The sequence below is a fragment of the Heterocephalus glaber genome, unplaced genomic scaffold (assembly GCF_053883595.1).
Source record: "Heterocephalus glaber isolate CG9 unplaced genomic scaffold, H.glaber_assembly_v1.0 deba00001447, whole genome shotgun sequence".
Lineage (NCBI taxonomy): Eukaryota > Metazoa > Chordata > Mammalia > Rodentia > Bathyergidae > Heterocephalus > Heterocephalus glaber.
Window position 1 is genome coordinate 4,150,379 of NW_028258299.1, and position 20,756 is coordinate 4,171,134.

The 20,756-nt window shown below is 45.5% G+C and overlaps 1 protein-coding gene and 1 pseudogene across 15 annotated transcripts in view; one reads left to right on the forward strand and one right to left on the reverse strand.

The window, feature by feature from the left end:
- The window catches only part of Camta1 (calmodulin binding transcription activator 1), a 777,226-nt gene that overhangs the window by 293,832 nt on the left and 462,638 nt on the right, over nt 1-20,756 (forward strand). The gene's annotated exons all lie outside the window — the stretch shown is intronic.
- Nucleotides 14,386-15,211, reverse strand: LOC106007675 (ferritin light chain pseudogene; annotated as a pseudogene).

Genomic DNA, 20,756 nt, shown 5'->3' on the forward strand with positions numbered 1-20,756 from the left:
AGCGAGATAATAGTTCGGGAGCCCTCCCTCATGCTGAGGGGTTTAAGCAGATAGCCTGCTCTTAGGTGATACAATCCCTATTGTTTGCAGCGTTTCTGATGTTAGCAGGGACAGAATTAAAATTGCAGAGCCACACTTTTGATTAGTGCCTGAGATATGATATTGCACATTGCATAAAATCATCCTTCAAAGAAAGCGATGCTGCTTCCAGGAGGGACTCTAGGGCAGCGCTCTCACTTCTGGAAACTGAGCAGAGCCAGCAGTTCTGCCAGTGGTGTGGGGTTCCTGGCGGCCTCCGAAGGGCCTGGTGCCCACAGGCAGAGAAGCAAATCCTCACCAGCGAAGCTGAGTCATGCACCAGCCTGGTGAATGGGGGGCAGTGTGGAGCAGAGCCCTCAGTGTATTTCGGTGCCACTGAATCATGTGAACTTTGTCCCAGGACCGCCCCAGGATTGGGATTCATGGAAAGGAGCAGGAGCTGAGTGTGTGATTCACAGACCCCAGCAGGGCCCTGCAGGTGCTGCAGAGTCATGAAAACAGAGCCCAGTTTCTGATCTTCCCTGGGTGAGGACAGTGGATCATGCAAAGCTCCAGCCAGGCTGGGAATTAGATTTTCCAGTTAATGGAATATTCTGGCTGCTAGAGAAAAATCACATATGCTGTCACAGAAATGGGCAGCTAGGAAAGAATTGGAAAGTCCTCAGGTTCATGGTGGACACTGCCCAGCATGAGAGCCTTGACATGTGTCCACAAACTCACTTTGGCCTGACATTCTGAAGGCATGAGTGGCCATGGCCCTGTGGGTTACAGCCAGGTTAGGCCAGCTCAGTCCTGAGGGGTCCTGTCCTTCCATTCTGCTCACTGGGGTGCGGTACAAGGGGCCTCCAGGGGCCCCTTGGGTATTTCCTACCCTGGGTGGCTGGAGCTGGCTCTGCAAATGACCCATAGAATCGCTGTGGTTTCCTGAGTTGCGTGGGTCTGGACAGTGAGAGGCTGGGCTCTTGGGAAAAGCACTGTTTACCCTTGTCACCTCCTCCTGGGGCTGTGATGGCTTGTGGGTCACCTGCCTGGCTCCTCAGGGTTGCCCAGGGGCAGGCCCCGAATGCCAGTCTGCAAAGGAGGGCTTCCAGGGGAGGCCGTGTCCAGGAAAACCGTGGAGAGCTTCAGGCTCTGAGGGTGGCCTGGGAAGCAGATGCTGTGCGCAGCTCCTCTGCAAAGAGGAGGGCCCTGGTGGTCACGGAGTGGCTGGGAGAAACATAGGGCTTCCTAGCCCAGCATGGTAGCACGTGCCTATAATCCCAGCACTCTGGGAGGCTGAGGCAGGAGGAGCGAAAGTTTGAGCAATTTAGCAAGACTCTGTCTTAAAATTTTTTTTAAAAGGGGGGAGGCAAGGAATATAGCTCAGTGCAAAGGCCCTTGGTTTGATCCCCAGTACTACAAATAGAAAGAAATAAAGGGGGGGGGAAGAGAGAGGGAGGAAGAGAGAGGAGGAAGAGAGAGAGAGAGGAAGAGAGAGGGAGGAAGAGAAGGAAAGAAGGAGGGAAGAAAGAAAAGTAGGGTTTCCTGTTACAGGGGCTTTTATTTCTGAGCATGGCCCCAGGGCTGAAGCTGAGGGACGTTGCTCTTCCCCATGCCTTTCCTCTCTCTGCTACTGCTACTGTTCATGGTGCTGAAGCCAGAAGCCAGTAGCCCCAACACTTCTCCCTCCCTGCTGTTCTCACCTGCTGGACCCTGCTGTGCCCCACTGGCGCTCCCAGCCCACATGGGCCAGGGCAATTCCGTATGAGCCCCTTTCTCCTGCAACCCTGGGGTGTCCTGCTCTTTCTGAGATGAAACTCCAGACCCCAGGTGGCATGGCGGCTCCTGTCTGCTTGTCCAGCCCTGTGTGATGGAGGACGCCCTGTGAGTTTCCGGAAGCCAGAGGAGAAAGTCCCATAGCTGAGTGGCTCCCACTGCACGTCCTGGAGGCAGAAGTTGGTTCCGGCTGCTGGTGTCCTTGGCTGGAAGACAGCCATCTTCTCCCGGTGTCTTCACCCTGTCTTCCCTCTGACGTGTCTGTCCCTGGGTCCAAATTTCCTCTTTTTGATGGTAGAAAAAGATGAAGAAGATGTTAGTCATTTTGCACTAGTGACCTCACTTTCCTCGGTCCTCTGTAAAGGCCCAAGTTCCAAGTGTCACCTTGGGAGGTTGCAAGGTGGGCCCTCAACACCTTCTGTGCAGACAGGTTTCCAGTGGCAGGTGCCGTGCGTCACACACTGCTGGTCTCTCCCGCCTACCGTGGTGGCCAGCTCCTCCCACCACTTACCTTCACGCAGGCTCATGTGAAAAACCTGGTACCCACCTGGGCAGGACCTTGGTCCCGCTGGCCCCTGGTCACCCTGCTTGCTCTGGATTCTCTCCTTGGGAGTGTCCTCTCTGGACCCCCAGCTTGTCTAAAGAGGAGTTCTGGAATTCTCTTGGTGACACTCGTTTCCCTGGCCTAGTTCCTGCTGTGTCCGGCCATTCACTGCTGGGTCCCTTTGGGGGTGCAGCGAGAACCCAGGCCTTGCATGGAAGAGGCCGGCGGGGTCTCAGGGCAGCCAGGGGGGTGGCTACAGGCTTTGCTGGGGAGGTGTCTTCTGGGGTCAGCCCAAGAGGGCATACTTGGCAATGAGCCATGAGAATGCCCAGCTCCTACTGCTTATTTGCAGGTGTGCGTGCGTGTGTGTGTGCATGTGTGTGCATGTGTGTGTATGCATGGGTGCACGCTGGGCAACCAACAAAAGGCCTCGCACCTGACGAGCACATGCCGTACCACTGAGGTGCACCCCTAGCCCTTGGGATGGATCTCGGCTAGAGAAGGGGCTGCTCTGGGGCACAGGCGTCCCACCTCAAGTGATTGTCTTGTCGGCAGGTCACCTGCTAGAGACCTTGTCATTCCTTGCGTTTGTTAGCTGGGTCCCAGTGGGTGGCTCCATTGAGGGGAGAGCCCAGGGTGCCTGTTTCTACATCTGCATTTGCTGATGAGCTGCTCTGGCCTTGGGTCCTGACCTCTTGCTTCCTACCCTCCTGGGCTGAGTCCCCCTCTCGGCCATGACTTGCTTCCTCCTCCCCGATCCCCATAGCCCAACACACAGGGATCCACTGATGCCAGACAATGCCTGTCTTCTGCTGCCGTCCCTCTGGATTTGTGACCTCTGTTCAGGTTCCCTGTCTGCTCCTTCTTTCTGTCCTCTCCCCAATTTAGTCTGCCACTGGCCTCTGCTCAGGCAGCTCATGACAGAGTGGTATTTAATTCTGAACTCTGCAAACTTGAAAGATTAAATAATGGATTTTGTGATCTGCTGAGCTCTTTCCTCGATAGAATGATAAGATGTCACTTGGAAAAATTTAAATATTGATGAGTTTTAACATTTGTATTGATTGGGCAGTGACATATTTTGAATAATGATTCACATTAAAAACACAAGGATTCATATTGATCATCCAGTATCTGGCTGGTTTAAAATAATTGAGTAATCCGTAGACTATGGTAGGTTTTTACCATTTCGTTTTTCCTAATAGCTGAAGATCCGACCAACACATAACTTGTGAGCCCATTTTGAAGCTCTGAACCTGTCTGTCTCTGCTCTTGTCTTCCTCATCCTGGGACTGGTCTTGGAGGGCTCAGTGGCCCAGGGCCTGGGGAGATGGGTGGCTGGCTCAGCAGACACAGGGTTCTCCAGAGGAGTCCACAGGCTGTTAGCTTTCTCTGCTACCGTGGCTTTGGGGGAGGGGAGAGAATAGCAGCTGGGCTTTGGGGTTTGCTATATTTTATATTTTGGTTGAGCTTGAAGCTGTTCCCTCCAGATCTGAGCCAGGAAGCCTTTGCTGGCTCATGGTCCTTGAACTTATCTTTGCCCTTCTTGCTGAGACTTCTCACCATGCTGTCCTCAAGTGGCCAGGCTGTTTCCTCATCCACATGGTTATGATTCTGAATTTCTCCACTCGGGCCAGGAATATTTCAAAGGCGCTGAAGAGTCAGGCAGTTAATGGGCATAGAACTGCTGTGTGCGGGCGTCCACTCTGAGCCAGCCTCCTTGCATCCATTGGTTTGTCACTCATGTTTCATTTATCCAGTGCATGTCTATTCAGCTTTCATATTAAACTCTGACTCCAAGCAAGCAGCCACTGCAGCTGCCCTTGGGGAGTTCCAGGCCCAGGAGGGAACAGACAGTAACAGATGACTGTGTGAAGAATTGGTGCCTGAGTGCTCACTCCTGTGCCTGAGGCAGCATGGGAAACGTGCAAGGGGACCCCGGGTGGTGTGCAGACCAGGGCCAGCCCAGCAGGCCTTCCGTGCCCGCAGAAAGCCCTGCGCCTGTCCTTAGCACAGGCTGCTTGCCAAGCTGGCCCCGGCCAGTGTGTGGGCCCTTACTTAGCAGTTCCCTTTTCTGAGATAGAACTTTCACTAGACTGCAAGGGTGCCCTGCTGTGCCTCGATGGTGTGGGCGGAGAAGTGGGATTCTGGGCATGGCATCCTTTCTTGGGGTCTGGGATGCGGGAGTGTGCAGCCTGCTTGACCAGCCCCCTGCAAAATCCCTCAGCACTGGGTCTCTGTGTGACTCCATCAGAGGAGAACAAGCCTGTGCCTGTTTCCCCTGGACTTTGACCTCTCCCTTTGCTGATCTTGCTGTGCATCTTTTGCTGTAATAAATCTTAGCCATGAGCAGGGCCAGAGGCTGGGTCCTGTAGAACCATGTCAACCACGGAACCTGGGGAATCTCTCTACACAGGTGGTCAGACAAGGCCTCTCCAATGAGGTGACATTTAGCTGAGACCTTAAGGGGCAACAGAAGTGAGATGAAGTGTGTGAAACAGCATTCTCGGCAAACTTGAGTGCTTGTGAAAGGGCCCTGAGGTAAGACAGAAACAGGCTGGAATAGTCAGGGATGTTCTGGAAGGGGCAGCATGAGGCAGCTCAGAAAGACAGATGAGGCCGGATCATGTTGGGCCTTTAGCCATGGTAAGGAATTTAGATATTACTTGATTTCTAATTTTGACAATAACTTCACCTTCTAATTTTTACAGAAATATAATTTCTACTTTTTACAAAACAGGAAAGCTTAGCGTCGTTTTTGAAACATGCGGAAAGTAAGTTAACTTGCCTGGGCTCTCCCACTTAATATGTAGCAGAACCTGTCACTAATTTAGGCCTAACTGGTTAGTAGAAAGCCTGGGGTCTTCAGTGAGGTGCTTGGTGCAGAAGAGGCAGCTCCGAGCCCTCCTGAGAGGAGGCATAGGGAGCCCTCAGGCCAGGAAGCAGCCTTCTTTCTTTCTCTTCTGCTCTTGTGCATTTATAACTTTATTGTGTATAACTGTGCAGTAAACTGCATCTATTTTAGGTGTAGGATTTGGTGAGTTTTGCCATAACATACAGCTATGAAGCCATTAGTACAATCAAGATAATAAATACTTCCAACACCTTGAAAGTATCTTTGTGCTCTTCTGTAACCCATCCCTCCCACACTGCTTCCATCTCTAGACAACTGGTTATGTGTTTTGTGTCACTACACATCAGCTTCATTTTCTAGAATTTTATATAAATGGCATTGTATGGTTGCACTTGTTTAGATCTGGCTCCTGTACACATGTTGCATATGTCAAAAAATCCACACCTTTTTATTGCTTAGTATCATTTCATTGTATAGATATAACCACACTCATTTTCCATCTGTTCACCTGTTGATGTGTAAATTTGTTTCTAGATTTTGGCTGTTACAAACAAAATTGCTATAAGCATATATATACAAATCTTTGTGTGAACATATACTTTTGTATCTCTTGGGTACATATCTAGAAATGGAGCAGTTGGGTCATGTGGCAGGTGTATGTTTAACTTTATTAAAATACCACCAAATTGTTTTCCCAAGTGGTTGTATCCCCATTTTTTTTTTTTTGGTACCAGGGATCGAACTTGGGACCTTGTGCTTGCATGGCAGGCGCCGGAACCACTGAGCTAAATGCCTGGACCCAAGTGGTTGTATCATTTTACACTGTTGTGGTTTGTGTCTAGATGTCCCCCCAAAGCCTCATGTGTTATAGGTGGGGCTTTCTGGAGGTGGCTGGTTCTAGGGTGTGTGATGCTGGGATCAAGGGTGCAATGCTAGGGTCAAGGGTGTGAGTGCTGCCTGCCCTAAGGATGGGCAGCTTGGATAAGATTTAAGGGACAGAAAGAGTGTTGTCGCTTGTTGCTAGTTGCTTGCTGCTTTCTGCTTTGTTTCTTCACCACTTTGCTGCCTTCTGTCTGCCATGAACTATTTCTCCTCTGCGATGCCCCTCTGCCCTGCCACCCTACCTTGGAACCAGCCAACTGTGAACTGAAACCTCTACAAACTGTGAGCCAAATGAACTTTTCCTCCTTTAATTTTGGGTGTCAGGTGTTTTGTTTCAGCAATGAGAAAGAGAAATAATACATATACTGATGAAAGTTCCAGTTGATTCATATCCTTTCCAACCCTTGGTATGGTCAATTTATTTATTTAAAATTTTTACCTAACCTAAACTGGGTGTTGTGCATGCCTGTAATTCCAGAACTTTGGGAGGCTGGAGCAGGAGGATCTCAAGTTCCAGCCCAGTTTGGGCAATTTAAAGTCACCATCTCAAAATAAAAAATAAAAAGGGTCGGAGATGTAACTCAGTGTGAAATTCTTGGATTCAATGCCCATCATCCCCCAAAGCTAACTTAGGGATATATAGATGTATCAATTTCTACAAGAATGTCTACAGAATCCTTACAGAATTTTGATCAGGAGTACATTAAATACATAGATATATTTGGAGAAAATTGACTTCTTAAAAAAAAAGTTTTCCATTCTATGAAGGTAGTACACATCTCTACTTATTTATTTAAATTTATTTAAGCAATGCTTTACACTTTAAGGGATAGGTTTAGTAAGCTTTTGGTTCAGTATATCTGTAAGAATTTAATATTTTTGGAAGCTATTATGAATTACATTAAAACATTTTTACTTTTCAATTGCTGATGCTAGTGTATAGAATACAATTGATTTTTGCATATTGATTTTGTATCTCGAAAACTTACTAAACTCACTTATTTGTTCTGGTGACTTGTTAATTGGCTGTATAGAATTTGCTGCCTAAACAATTATGTCATTTTGTATAAAGACAGTTTAATCCTATTTTCCTTTCTAATCTGTATACCTTTCATTTCTTTTTCTTGACTGATTACAATGGCTACGATCTCGAGGCAATATAGTAAAGAATGCTGAAGCATAAATCCTTGCCTTATTCCTGATATTAGGGGAAAACTTTCAGTCTCTTACCATTAAGCATGATGCTCATAACAGTAGGTTTTTCACAGATGCCCATTTCTGGGTTGAGGAAGCTCCCTTCAGTTTCTGGTTTGCTTAGAGTATTTTGGGGAGGTGGTTGACTTTGGATTTTGACATAATTACTGGCACTCAAGAAGTAAAAATAGTGCAGTGGTTCTCTGCATCCTTCACTCAGTCTCCTTCAGTAATAACATGTTGCATAGCTATAGGGTATTATCAAAACCAGGAAACTAACACTGGCACAGAACTGTCAGCCAGACCCCACATCTTAGCTGGGTTTCTGCTGTGAGTTTTGATTACGGATGGAGGTAGAATTTTGTTAAGTGCTTCTTCTGTACCTATGGAGACCATCATATGATTTTTGTCTTTATATATATATATATATAATACTTTTATTGGTACATTGTAGGTATACAACACAATTATATTTCTCATTGGGAATTGTACCTTTACATAATGCATCTTGGTTCTTATTTTTTCCCCATTCCTAGCCCTCCCTTCACGCCCTCCACCCTTCCCTATTTACAAAGACTTTGTTTCCATTTTTTCCATTTCTCATCATTTTTCCTTTCCCTTCTTTCCTTTCCTCTGCCCCTCCCACTACCTCTACCCTTTTGACCCTTTTCTTCATATTTTACATTATCGATTATTCATTCTAATCATCGGCACATTTTAGGTATACAATATAATGACATTCATCATTAGAAATTTGCACCTTTACATACTCTCTCGGTTCTTATTTTTCACCCTTGCCCAGCCCTACCTTCAACCCCTCCATTCCTCCCTATTTACAAAGATTTTGTTCCTAGTTTTCCATTTTCTCATATTAATCCCATTCCCTTCTATCCTTTCCCCTAGCCCTCCCACTTCCTTCCCCTTTGCCCCTTTTCTTCCTATTTCACATTACCTATTATACATTTAGTCCTTATTTACACTTTCAGTTTCTCACACCAGAGAAACTATTTGGTATTTATACATGTGTGTCCTATTTATTTCACTTAAGAGTATCCCCTCAATGTGCATCCACTTAGCTATAAATGTCTCTAATTTCTCATTTTTTATGGCTGAGTAGTACTCCATTTTAGAAAAAAACCACATTTTCTTTATCCAGTCTCCAGTTGATGGGCATTTGGGCTGTTTCCAAGTTTTAGCTATTATAAACTGTGCTGCTATGAACATGGGCACACATATATCACTGTGGTATGATTCTTTTAATTCTTTGGGGAAGATCCCCAGCAGTGGAATAGCGGGGTCAAATGGAACTTCCAGTCCTAGTTCTCTGAGGTATCTCCATACTGATTTCCACAGTGCTTGCACCAGTCTACACTCCCAGCAGCAGTGGAGCAGGGTTCCTCTTTCCCTACAGCCCCGCCAGCATTTGTTATTGGTTGATTTCATGATAGCAGCCATTCTTTCTGGAGTGAAGTGGAATCTCAGCGTTGTTTTCATTTGCATCTCTCAAATGACCAGTGATGTTGAACATTTTTTCATGTATTTATTTGCTATTTCTACTTCTTTGTCTGAGAAATGTCTGTTCATTTCAGATGCCCATTTTCGGATTGGGTCTTTAAATTTGGGAGGTCTGATCTTTTTAAATTCTTTGATTCGAGATAGTAGACCTTTGTCTGAGGAAGAGCAGGTGAAGATTTTTTCCCACATTGTGGGTTGTCTCTTCACACTGCTGGTGATTTCTCTTGCTGTGCAGAAGCCTTTTAATAAGAAGAGATCCCACTTGTTGATTGTTTGTGCTAGTTCATGGGCAACTGAGGTTTTGTTCATAAAATCTTTTCCTACACCGATGTCTTCAAGGGTTCTACCTAACCTCTGTTCCAACTGGTTCAGAGTTTCTATTTTAATATTTAGATCTTTAATCCATTTTGATTTTAGTTTAGTGCATGGTGAGAGATACAGGTCTAGTTTTAATCTTTGGCAACTTGAAACCCAATTTTTCCAGCACCATTTATTAAAGAGGCTATCTTTCCTCCAGTGAGGGTGTTTGGCTCCTTTATCGAAGATGAGATGGCTGAGTGTGTATGGCGTTGTTTCTGCATCTTCTAATCTGTTCCACTGGTCCTCAGGTCTGTTTCTTTGCCAGTACCATGCTGTTTTTATCACAGTAGCTTTGTATTAGAGTTGCAGGTTGGGGATTGTGATACCCCCTGCCATGTCTCTGTTACCTAGAATTGCTTTTGCTATTCTGGGTCTCTTCTTGTTCCAAATGAATTTTTGGATTCTTTTCTCGAGGTCCATGAAGTATGCTGCTGGGATCTCCATTGGAATTGCATTAAATCTATATAGCAGTTTTGGAAGTATGGCCATTTTCACTATATTAATCCTTCCTACCCAGGAGCAGGGGATGTCTGTCCATTTTCTGATATCATCTTCAATCTCTCTTTTCAGAGTGCCATAATTTTCAGAGAAGAGGTCTTTGATTTCTTTTGTTAGGTTGATTCCTAGGTATTTCAGTTTTTTGGATGCTATTGTGAAAGGAATTATTTGCCCTATTTCTCTCTCAGTGAGTCTGTCATTTGTGTAGAGGAAAGCTATTGATTTTTGTGTGTTGACCTTGTAACCAGCTACTTGACTGAATTTGGTTATTAAGTCTAGAAGACTTTTGGTGGAGTTCTTGGGGTCTTCTATATAGAGTATCATGTCACCTGCAAATATTGACAATTTGACTTCTTCATTACCTATCTTTCTTCCTTTTATTTCTTTCTCTTGTCTAATTGCCATGGCTAATGTTTCCAGAACTATATTGAACAAGAGTGGTGATAGTGGACATCCTTGTCTTGTTCCTGATTTTAGTGTGAAGGATTTCAGTTTTTGACCATTTAGTATGATATTGGCTGTGGGTTTTTCATAGATGGCTTCTATCAGTTTGAGGTAGAGACCATCTATTCCAATTTTTTGTAGGGTTTTTATCATAAATGCACGTTGGATTTTGTGAAATGCTTTTTCTGCGTCTATGGAGATAATCATATGGTTTTTGTCCTTGGCTCTATTGATATAGTGTATTACATTGATTGATTTTCGTATATTAAACCATCCCTGCATCCCTGGGATGAATCCCACTTGATCAGGGTGTATGATCTTCTTGATGATCTTCTGCATTCTGTTTGCCAGTATCTTAGTAAGGATTTTTGCATCTATGTTCGTTAGTGAGATTGGCCTATAGTTCTCCTTTTCGGTTGGGTCTTTCTCTGCTTTGGGGATCAAGGTGATGCTTGCTTCCAGGAATGAATTTGGGAGTATTGCTTCCCTTTCAATTTCATTGAAGAGTTTAAACAGTAGTGGCAGCAGTTCCTCTCTAAATGTCTTGTAGAATTCAGCAGTGAAGCCATCAGGGCCTGGGCTTTTCTTAGTTGATAAGTTTTTAATTACATTTTCAATTTCATTGGTTGATATTGGGTTGTTCAGAATTTTTAGGCCTTCTTCGTTCAACTTTGGTAATTCATATGTATCTAGGAATCTGTCCATTTCTTCTGTGTTGTCCATCTTATTGGCGTATAGGTTCTGGAAGTAGGTATTGATGATCCTCTGGATTTCTGCTGGGTCTGTTGTCATTTCACCCTTTTCATTCCTAATTGCATGGATTTGGGCCTTTTCTTTCCTTTCTGACAAGGTTGGCTAAGGATTTGTCAATTTTGTTGATTCTTTCGAAGAACCAACTCTTGGCTTCATTGATTTTTTGTATTGTTCTCTTAGTCTCCATTGCATTGATTTCTCCTCTGAGCTTTATAATTTCCTCCCTTGTATGAGCTTTGGGATTGTCCTGCTCTTCTTTTTCTAGAAGCTTGAGGTTCAGCATCAGGTTATTTAATTGGGCTTGTTCTGTTTTCCTAATATGCATATTCACTGCTATGAATTTCCCTCGTAAGACTGCTTTCATTGTGTCCCATAGATTCCGATATGTTGTATTGTCATTGTTATTTAATTGAAGGAACTGTCTAATTTCTTCTTTAATTTCCTCTGTGACCCATTGGATATTCACCAGTGTGTTGTTCAATTTCCACTTGTTTATGAAATTTTTTGAGTTTCTTTTGCTATGGATCTCCAATTTCATCGCACTATGGTCTGATAATATACAGGGGACAACTTCAATTCCTTTGCACTTACTTAAACATGTTCTATGTGTGAGTATGTGGTCTATTTTGGAGAATGACCCATGTGCAGCTGAGAAGAATGTGTATTCTGATTTTGTGGGGTGGAAGACTCTGTAAACATCTGTGAAGTTCATTTGTTCAAGAGTTTGATTGAGTTCTAGTATTTCATTACTTATTTTTTGTCTAGTTGATCTATTTATTTGTGACAGTGGGGTATTCAGGTCCCCCACTACAATTGTTTTAGTGCATATATGACTTCTCATGTCCGTTAGTATTTGTTTTATATAGTTGAGTGCACTAGTGTTTGCTGCATAGATATTTATGATTGTCATCTCTTCCTCTTGGATTCTTCCCTTTACAAGGATGTAGTGTCCTTCTTTGTCTCTCTTAATCAGTGTTGGTGTGAAATCTACTTGATCTGCAAAGAGGATAGCTACTCCTGCTTTTTTTTTGGGTTCCTGTTGCATGGAGTATTGTTTTCCACCCTTTAACTTTCAGTCTATGAGTTTTCTTTTGTATTAAGTATGTTTCTTGTATGCAGCATATTGTTGGATTTTGCTTCTTGACCCATTCTGCCAGTCTATTTCTTTTGATTGGTGAATTGAGACCATTAACATTGATGGTTATAACTGAAACGTATTGACTTGTCATTGCCATGACATTTTCTTTTTGTTGGGTTCTCCCCCTTTACATTTAATTTCTTGTCATGCCAGATGGGTTCATTCTGCTTTGCTTCCTGGGGTTGTGATCCTCAATGTCTGTTCCTAGGATATTGTGTAAAATTCTTTGGAGTGCTGGTTTGGTATTCACAAAGTTCCTAAGGTGCTCTTTGTCATGAAAGTATCTTATTTCTCCACCAATTCTGAAAGATAGTTTTGCAGGGTATATCAATCTGGGTTGGAGGCTGTTTTCTTTTAGGGCTTGGAATATGTCACTCCAAGCTCTTCTTGCCTTGATGGTTTGTGTTGAGAAGTCTGCTGTGATTCTGATGGGCTTTCCTTTGTATGTGATTTGTTTCTTTTCTCTTACTGCTTGTAGAACTTTGTTTTTCTGTTGAGTTTCTGGAATCTTAACAATTATATGCCTATGTGTAGATTTTTTTGATCAAGGCTATTTGGAGTCCTATATGCCTCACTTATCTGTATGTCAAGCTCTTTTCCCCTGCTTGGGAAGTTTTCTGCCGTTATTTCTGTGAAGAGATTTTTTATGTCATCTGCACTCTCTCCTGTTTCTTCATTGACTCCAATCAGTCTTATGTTATTCTTCTTTGCATCATCTAGCAGCTGCTGGATTGATTTCTCATGTTCCCTTATAATTTTGAAGCAATTTTTCTTTTCCTGGTCACTAATTGCAATCTTATCTTCTGTATCTGAAATTCTGTCCTCACATTGGTTCATTCTGCTGTGTAGACTTTCAATGGAGTTTTTCATGTCCTGGAAATCTATTTGCATCTATTTTATGGATTCCATTTGTTTCCTATGTTGGGATTCCATCATGTTCCTCAGCTCCTGTCTAGATTTATTAATCATGTCTTGCACTAGGGGCACAATTTCTCCTGTTATCTGAGAAATTATTTCTGATTTCATTTTTTCCAGATCCCCTTTTGTTGCCAGTTCAGTGGGTCCAGGTGGTTGAGTATCAGAGTGTTCCACCTCATTTCCCTTTGGGGTTGCTGTAGGTGATCTGGAAGTCTGGTTTTGAGACTTATTTAAGTGTTTTCTCATTTCGACTGGGGCGGGGGGCTGTTAGCACCTACATGAATTGCCTCTTCTGAGCTGGGAGAGGTGGGACAGGGGCCGGGAGCAGTGGTAGGGATGGTGGCCCAAAAGCCCTTTCCTGTGGGCTGGGAGCAGCAGGAGGGATGGTGGCCAGGAAGCCCTGTCCTCTGGACCAGGAGCAGTGGGATGGCGGCTCAGGAGCCCCTACCTCTGGGCCAGAAGCAGCGGAACTCAGTACCATGGTCTGGTGGTCTGGTGTCCTCTGCATCTTTGTGGTGTTGAACCAGGTGGCTGCCTGTCTGCAGTGGGGTGATTTCGCTAATGTTAATTCTTATGTTAAAAAAAAAGCTCAAAATTGCTTCTGAACCAAAATCTGTGGTACTTGCTTAGAAAGACTCAAGTTGTTTTCCCCTCAAGTGAATCATCCCTGGGATTGTTCAGTGGTATTCAGTTGCTGCTGGTCTGGTCTGGAGAATCCAAAATGTTTTTCTTCACATTTCTGGCACTTTAATGGGAAGGTCTCCAGTTGGAAGGCTAGCTTGGCTGGTTCCTCTTTCTGTCCATTAGTTTCATGGCTTCAGTATGTGATCTGGAATGTCATACGAAGAGTGGAAAGTTCATTTTCCCTCTCCTGTCTGTGTGCAGCAATCTTCCCCGTTCTGTATGGTGGTGGAAGCAGCAGCCCATTGAGCCACAGACCAACACTTCTGGGCATATGGAACCCAAGAGCGGAAAGCTTGCTGCGTTTCTTGGAAACTTCAGCTAAGGAAGGGGAGCCTCTGGAAAGTGAAGAAATGGCACTCACAGGATGGGGCGGGAAATGCCATAGAGCCGGGGAGCCCAGCATCTGCCTAGGCCACACTGTGTACCGGAAGCGTTTTGGTTCCCCGAATAAACTTGGATACTAGTCCAGTAAAAACCAGAGGTTAGCTGACTTCTGAAGTACATGTACCCAAGTCTCCCTAGTCCTAGAGCTATGCCCTTAGCCTCTCAGGCCTTCTCAAGTCTCTCACCTCAGTTTCTTTCTTTCTCTCTTACTCTCTTTGTACCGGGGATCGAAAACGGGTCCTTGCACTTCTGATTTTTGTCTTCTAGTCGCTTAATTGATTTTTCAAAAGTTAAACCAATCTTTTTCTTGGCTGCGCTATCTTATTATTATTACTACTATTGTTATTATTATTATTTTGCTGCAAAAGGCCTTATTTTCTTTTGGTTCAAGACTTGGGAGGGGGCTCCAGAGAGGTGAAAAAGCTGCCTAGTGGCTAGAGGGAGAGGGTTAGGCCAAAGCCCTGATGCCAAGTGAGCAGGAGCCCCTCAAAGGCCACCGGGCTCCGGGGCCTCCTGGTCATGTTTGAGGGCGAGCCTTTTGAAGAGGTATTTGCCCAGCCCAGCCTGGGGGCCAGCCAGCCTGTGGACATTAGTGAGGTGGTCGCCTATCTTCTTGATGAGCTTCATCTCCTCATCCAGGAAGTGGTTCGCCAGGAAATCACAGAGATGGGGGTCTGTCTTGGCAGAGCCCAAGGCATGAAGATCCAAAAGAGCTTGGTTCAGGTTCTTCTCCAGGGCCAGGGCAGCTTCCATGACATCCAGGGTTTTACCCCACTCATCTTCAGAAGGTTTCTGGATGTCTTGGAAGAGCACTCGGCCTCCGTGCTGGTTTTGCATTTTCAGGAGATGCTCGGCACCCTCGTGTTTCTCCTTGGCCAGCTCGTGGAAGAAATGGCCCACGCCTGTCAGAGCCACATCGTCACGGTCGAAGTAGCAGCCCAGAGAGAGGTAGGTGTAGGAGGCCTGCAGGTGCAGATTCACCAGGCGGTTGATGGCAGCCTCCACCTCGGTGAAATAATTCTGATGAATCTGAGAAGTCATGGCCAGTCAGCAATAAGGAGCTACCCACAAAAGAACGGTGTTGGCCAGTCCTGGAAGCAGGAGATGGGCGAGATGATGGTCCCGAAATCTGTAACTGGGAGGTGGATGGAGGATGAAAAAGAGGGAGTCCCCGGGTCTGTTCCGTCCAAACACTGTTGAAGCAAGAGACAGAGCCGCAGGACCTCCAGACGTGCTGCGTCTATATATATTATTTTTATATATAGCAAAATAGCTAAATTTGATTCACTTTTACTTTAAAAGGGATTTTAGCATTATCTTTGAGGAATACTGGTCTACAGCTTTCTTTCTTTGGATTGTCTTTGTCCAGTTTTAGTATTAGAGTAATGCTAGATGCATGAAATTAGTTGGGAAATGTTTCATCTTCTCCTACATCTGAGAAGAATTTATATTGCATTAGTATTACTTCCACTGCAAATGCTTGGTAGTATTTATCATGAAAATACCAGTTTTCTGGGCTTGGGATTTTCCTTGTGGGCAAGATTTTAACTACATATTTAGTTTCTTTGATATGTCAAGTCTATTTGAGTTTTCTGTCTTTAAAAGTGAGTTTGGTGCTTCATATCTTTTCAGAAGCTGATTATTACTTCTAAGTTGTTAAGTGTGGCACCATAACATTTTCCATACTACTTCCCCTACCATCTGTAGGACCTATGGTGATGTCTTTTCTCCTACTCTGCTGTTGGCAATGTGTATCTTCTGTTTCTTCCTGACCAGGTGGTCTAGAGGCTCATCAAGGTCATTGTTCTAAAAGAGCCACCTTGTCACTCTGTTGGTGTTCTCTCAGGCCTCACTGTCCCTCACTCTCAGTGTGAAAAATGTGGTTCACAGGCTTTGTCCTTTTACAAAGCTTTCTTAAGCAGGAGGGTAACCCTGGTCCTTGTCACTCCAGCATGGCTGGCAGCAGAAGTCCTTTATGCTTCTGGAGGGTCGCAAGGTGCCCTAAGGTCAGAGAGGTGGAGGACGGTAGTTCCAGGGACCTGGCCCTCCTCAGTCCTCCTCCATCAGCTCCCCCCTCTCAGGTGGGGTCAGTTTCTGTCCCCATGCTTGGTTCTGCTGCACCTGCAGGCAGTGCAGGCAACTTCCTTGAGCCTCAATTGCATTCCCAGACCATTCTCTCTGCCCTGAAAATCCTCCTACACCTTTGAGGCTCTGGCTCTCACGTCCTGTCTTTTCTTACTGCAAGTTTTACAGACTCCTTGAGTTGCTCTTTCTCCTTGCTTGAAGATTTTAGCACCTGGATCCCTGCCACCTTCCAACTCTGTACCTGTCATAATTCTTGCAGGTTTTAATATCCACAGAGGGATCCTTTCAGGACCCAGGGGTATTAACTTCAGTAAGTAACACTGCTGGTACAAGCAAACCTCAGAATCTCAGCTGTTTAACTCAATGAAAGATTATTTCTTGTAAGTACCTAGCCCAGCACACCTCCATGATTCTCACCCAGCACAGCCTTATGTCTGTTTAGATCCAGTGTTTTACCATCTGGAGGCTTATGTCCAAGCTACCCAGTGTGGCTGGAGAGACACGTGTCTACACTGCTGGGTTCATTGAGTCTTGCGCTGGAATTTTAATCAGGGGGCTGACTCTTGGCCCTGACTATCTGGCTTTGTTCACCTGCCCATCATCAGGAGTATGTGGAAAGCCCATAAAGATCAAAAAATGAGTTTACTCACAATTTGCTCAGATTGGGTGTGCATGGATGTTGCCAGGCTGTGGCCCACCAGAGGCCTGGGCAATGTCAACTCTTCCTTGGTACCAGGGCTGGCAGTTGGCACTTTCTGCTCTCAGCACAAGGAAGCTGGAGAAGTAGCTTAGAAAAAAATCTTGCTCTGTAAAGACGCATTTTAGCCTCTAGGTTACACCTGGGTTGTCGTCCAGTTGTCCACACTGGATTCTCCACTCCCTTCTCTTCAAACTCGTCAGGCTTGGTTTTCCTCCCTCACCGGAAAAGCTGTGCTGAGTGCCCCAAGTCCCTCGGCTCTGCACACCCTTCACTGCTGTCTTGGCGTCAGTCAGCCACCCACATCTCCTAGGCTACCTGGAGAGGCTTAGAGTTTTAACCCTCACATCCGCTCATGTCACCCACTGCTCCAAAGCTCCTGTCCCATTGGATCTACAAAATCCACCTGGATCTGGCTCCTGGCACCTTGGTGACCTCATCTCTAGCTCGGTGGGTTTGAGGTATTGCTCTCGTGTTCCTGCCTCGATGCCTTCAGGTGCTCCAGAAAGCACGACTTCTCGTGGGGCTCCTCGACCACCATCCCTTTTCTCCTTCTACTTCCTCTCCTCCTGTTGTCTGTCTCCCCTGGTGGAACGTAAGAGGCCGACGTCCCAGCTCCGAGTCACTGCTGTTTCCTGGTGCCTTTCACAGCGCTCAGCCTGTTGTTGGGACTCCTTTTAGAATGAGAATGGCCTCTAGAACGAATAACTTTTGGCCCATGTCCTCGATTCATAAACATAAAAATCCCATGCTCTCCTTTAATATTAATTGAAGTTTCAGAAATTAAAGATGATTGAAAAGAAACAAATTACTTACAATTTAAATGTGCGTTTTTATGGTTAATAATTATTATAAAAACATTTTATGTTATTATTGAAAATTCATGTTGTACTAAATGAATAGGGAAGAGGGAAAGATATCCCTTCCACATTTCCTCCCTTCCCAGTTCCTCTGTCCACAGCCCATGCCCGCGCCCATTTGTATACGTCATTTCTCTACATACATAAAACACACATTTGTAGAAATGATTCTGTGCTACGCAGCTCTCACCATTTTTAAACTTAAAAATAGTCGCTCTGCACTGGTGCCTCTGGGTCTTCGAAAACTCCTCTTGAGCCCAGGCTCCTCCTAGCACCCCACCTTGGGGGCCTGTCCCATGTCACCTCCCTGTGCCATAGCCCCTCCTGCAAGGCCTTGGTTCTCTGAGCCTGTGTGATCTTTCCCCTTTGTGGCCTATGTGGCAGTTTTCTACACTGGTCTTTTCTTGTCTCCCTCTGCCTGTAGTATTCCTACTTATTTATCTGGGTCATTAGGTGAGAGATTCTGTGGGGCTAGACAGTGTGTCATGTAGTTTTGCCTTTCCCATGCCTGGGGCTCAATAGATGCTTGTTGGATGGATGGACAGATGGATGGATGGACAGAGAGATGGAGAATGGGTGGACAGATGGATAGTTGAATGGATAGATGGATGGAATATCTGGATGGATGGATGGATAGATGGATGGACAGCTGGATGGATGGATGGGTGGACAGATGGACAGATGAGTGGAAACATGGGAAGACTAACTTTTCTTCTGTTTTCCCTTTACTAAGCAACACTTCAAAATGCCTCACAACTCAGATTGTATAGCTGCTGGATGGGGCATGAGCTTTCTTACTTCCGCCTGGCTCAGGCAGCTGTTGGCTTGTTCAGCTGTGGTATTCTTTGAAAACCTACCAGCAGCAACAATGGCAATAACGATCACTGTTATCGTCTACTAAATGCTTCCCCTGTGTTTCAATACTGTACATACATTACTATCTTTAGTTTCCTGACTATCTGATATGAATTAGATGCTGTTATTATTTCCACTTTCCAGAATAGGCTCAGAGAGGTGAAGCAGCTTACTGAAGAATGCACAGGTGGCTAGTGGCAGGTCCAGGATTCAAATCAGGGCTGCCTGATCCAGGCCCAACGTCTCAGGCCCAAGCTTGAACTTCTCAGATGGAGAACCAGCTTTGCATGGAATTCCCTCTTCCCCCAGGTTCAGGGACTGGTTGCATTTTTAATTACCAAAACCTATTAGTAGATTAATATAGCAACTTTTTTTCCTCCCAAGAAAGTAGTGCTTTAATGCACACATAAAATTTGCAGTGAAACGACTCTCTCCTGAGTAACTAACTCCCCTCCTCCTCCCAAGCCCTTACCTGACTTCAAAAGAGTCAACCCCAGCTGAGTCCTTCATTTCTTTGGCTGCGTTTCTGCCTTAACAATGAGAAGGCGAAGGGTAGACTGGCTCATGAGCTGCACCCAGGAGGATAAACAATTGGGTCTCCTGCGGTTTATTATGTAAGCAGCAAACACTTTGGACAGGATCATCAACTGTTTGTCAAACTCCACTCCAGTTCTACAAAACTGAATTTAAAAGGGGTGGGGGGAAGCTATCTGCGGAGATTCTGTTAAATTTCCACTTGGTTAGCATGCTTGCAATGCACACTGTAACAAAGCTTTAATATAATTAAATTTTAAATTCCATGTAGAATCTAGTGGGTAGGCAGATGTACCGGTATGTTAAACTTTATGTCGCTTGAAAATGGTTTTCAAGTACATCAGAGGGAGACCATCCAGCTGTAAAATTATCTGCTTTATGATGCCACATCACAGCTCTGATCTTTTTCTTTTAATTAAAAATGTACCTTAAAGTTGAGGCATCCCTACTTTCGGCTTACCTTGTTGCCTCTTTCTTAAAATTACCAACGAAGATGAGATAGCACAATGGTTCTATGAAACTGTGGGGATGTTTATGCAGGAAATAACTTTGAAATTAAATATTAATTTCTGTGGCTGGTCACTGACCCAAGAGTGCCCAGGCTGGGAGGCCTTGGGGTGGTCAGATCTTCTGACCTTGTGTAGCCAGTTCCAGAAGTCAACAGAGCCATAAAACATCGTGCAGGTTGGGAGTGACCTCTGTCCCTCTCTTCTGGATGTGGCCAGGTGTGAGGCGTGTCAGGAGTCCACCCTCAAAGCGAGTGGCAGGGCCCCTGGCGGACCCTCTGTTCCTGTTCCTGCCAGATGTAGCTGTTGCTACTTTTCTGGGGTCTCACCACCCCCCAAATGTCATCTCTTTAATATGAGGTTTTGCCCTCTGCTCAAGCGCAAGTGTTTGGTGAATGGGACCCATTAGTCACCGCTCGGTTATGGCCATAGGCCCAGCTCCTTCACGGAAGGCCAGGCAGACACTGGACACTGTGCTCAGGGAACGGCCTGGGCAGTGAGGAAAGGACCAGAAGAGGCACACTGGGTCCCGGAACTGTCCCCAGGCCTGGCCCTGGCTGTCACTGTGCTCAGTGTTATTTTTTAAACTAGCTCAGTCCCCATAAGGTCCCTATTACAGGGCCTGGCACACAGTGAGTGCTAAATAAATATTGGATATTATTGAGATTATTAATATTTTACTATTCCAATTATAATCCGGTCCTGTAGGCCTTCTTAAGGGTCCTTCTGGAATCTGCCACTGGGCAAAGAAGGGGAAACAAGTGGTTCCTTCCATGGCCCAGAGGCCCCGTTGGCTGTCAGCTGTGGATGGGAACTTAGCAGGGGGCTCACCCAGTGCCCCCACTTCTGCAGAATAGGAGATGGCTCCTGCTAGAGAAGGGGCTCATTGCCCCGTGCAGTGAGTTGTGCTTCTCCCACTTCCCCTGCCCTCAGCTTCCCCGTGTCCCTGGAGCTGGGTGGGGCCCACGCTGAGCTGCTTGGATCTGGCTATTCCTCACACCCCATGGTACTTTGTAGGATGAAGGCCCAGTGTCCTCTGCAGTACTGCCACCACTTCCTATGCTGTGACTGCCTCGGATGCTAAAGAACCTTCTGGTTTCCAGCAGCCTCTCTGCTTTCTCTTGGCCCCACTAAGCACCCGGTGCCACCCATGCCTACAGCAGCAAATGCCACTCTGCCCTCATGCTGGAACATGGTTCTGAGGGTGTCGTTTGAATTCGTGATCCAGGAACCAGAGCCCCCAGGAATCTGGGATGT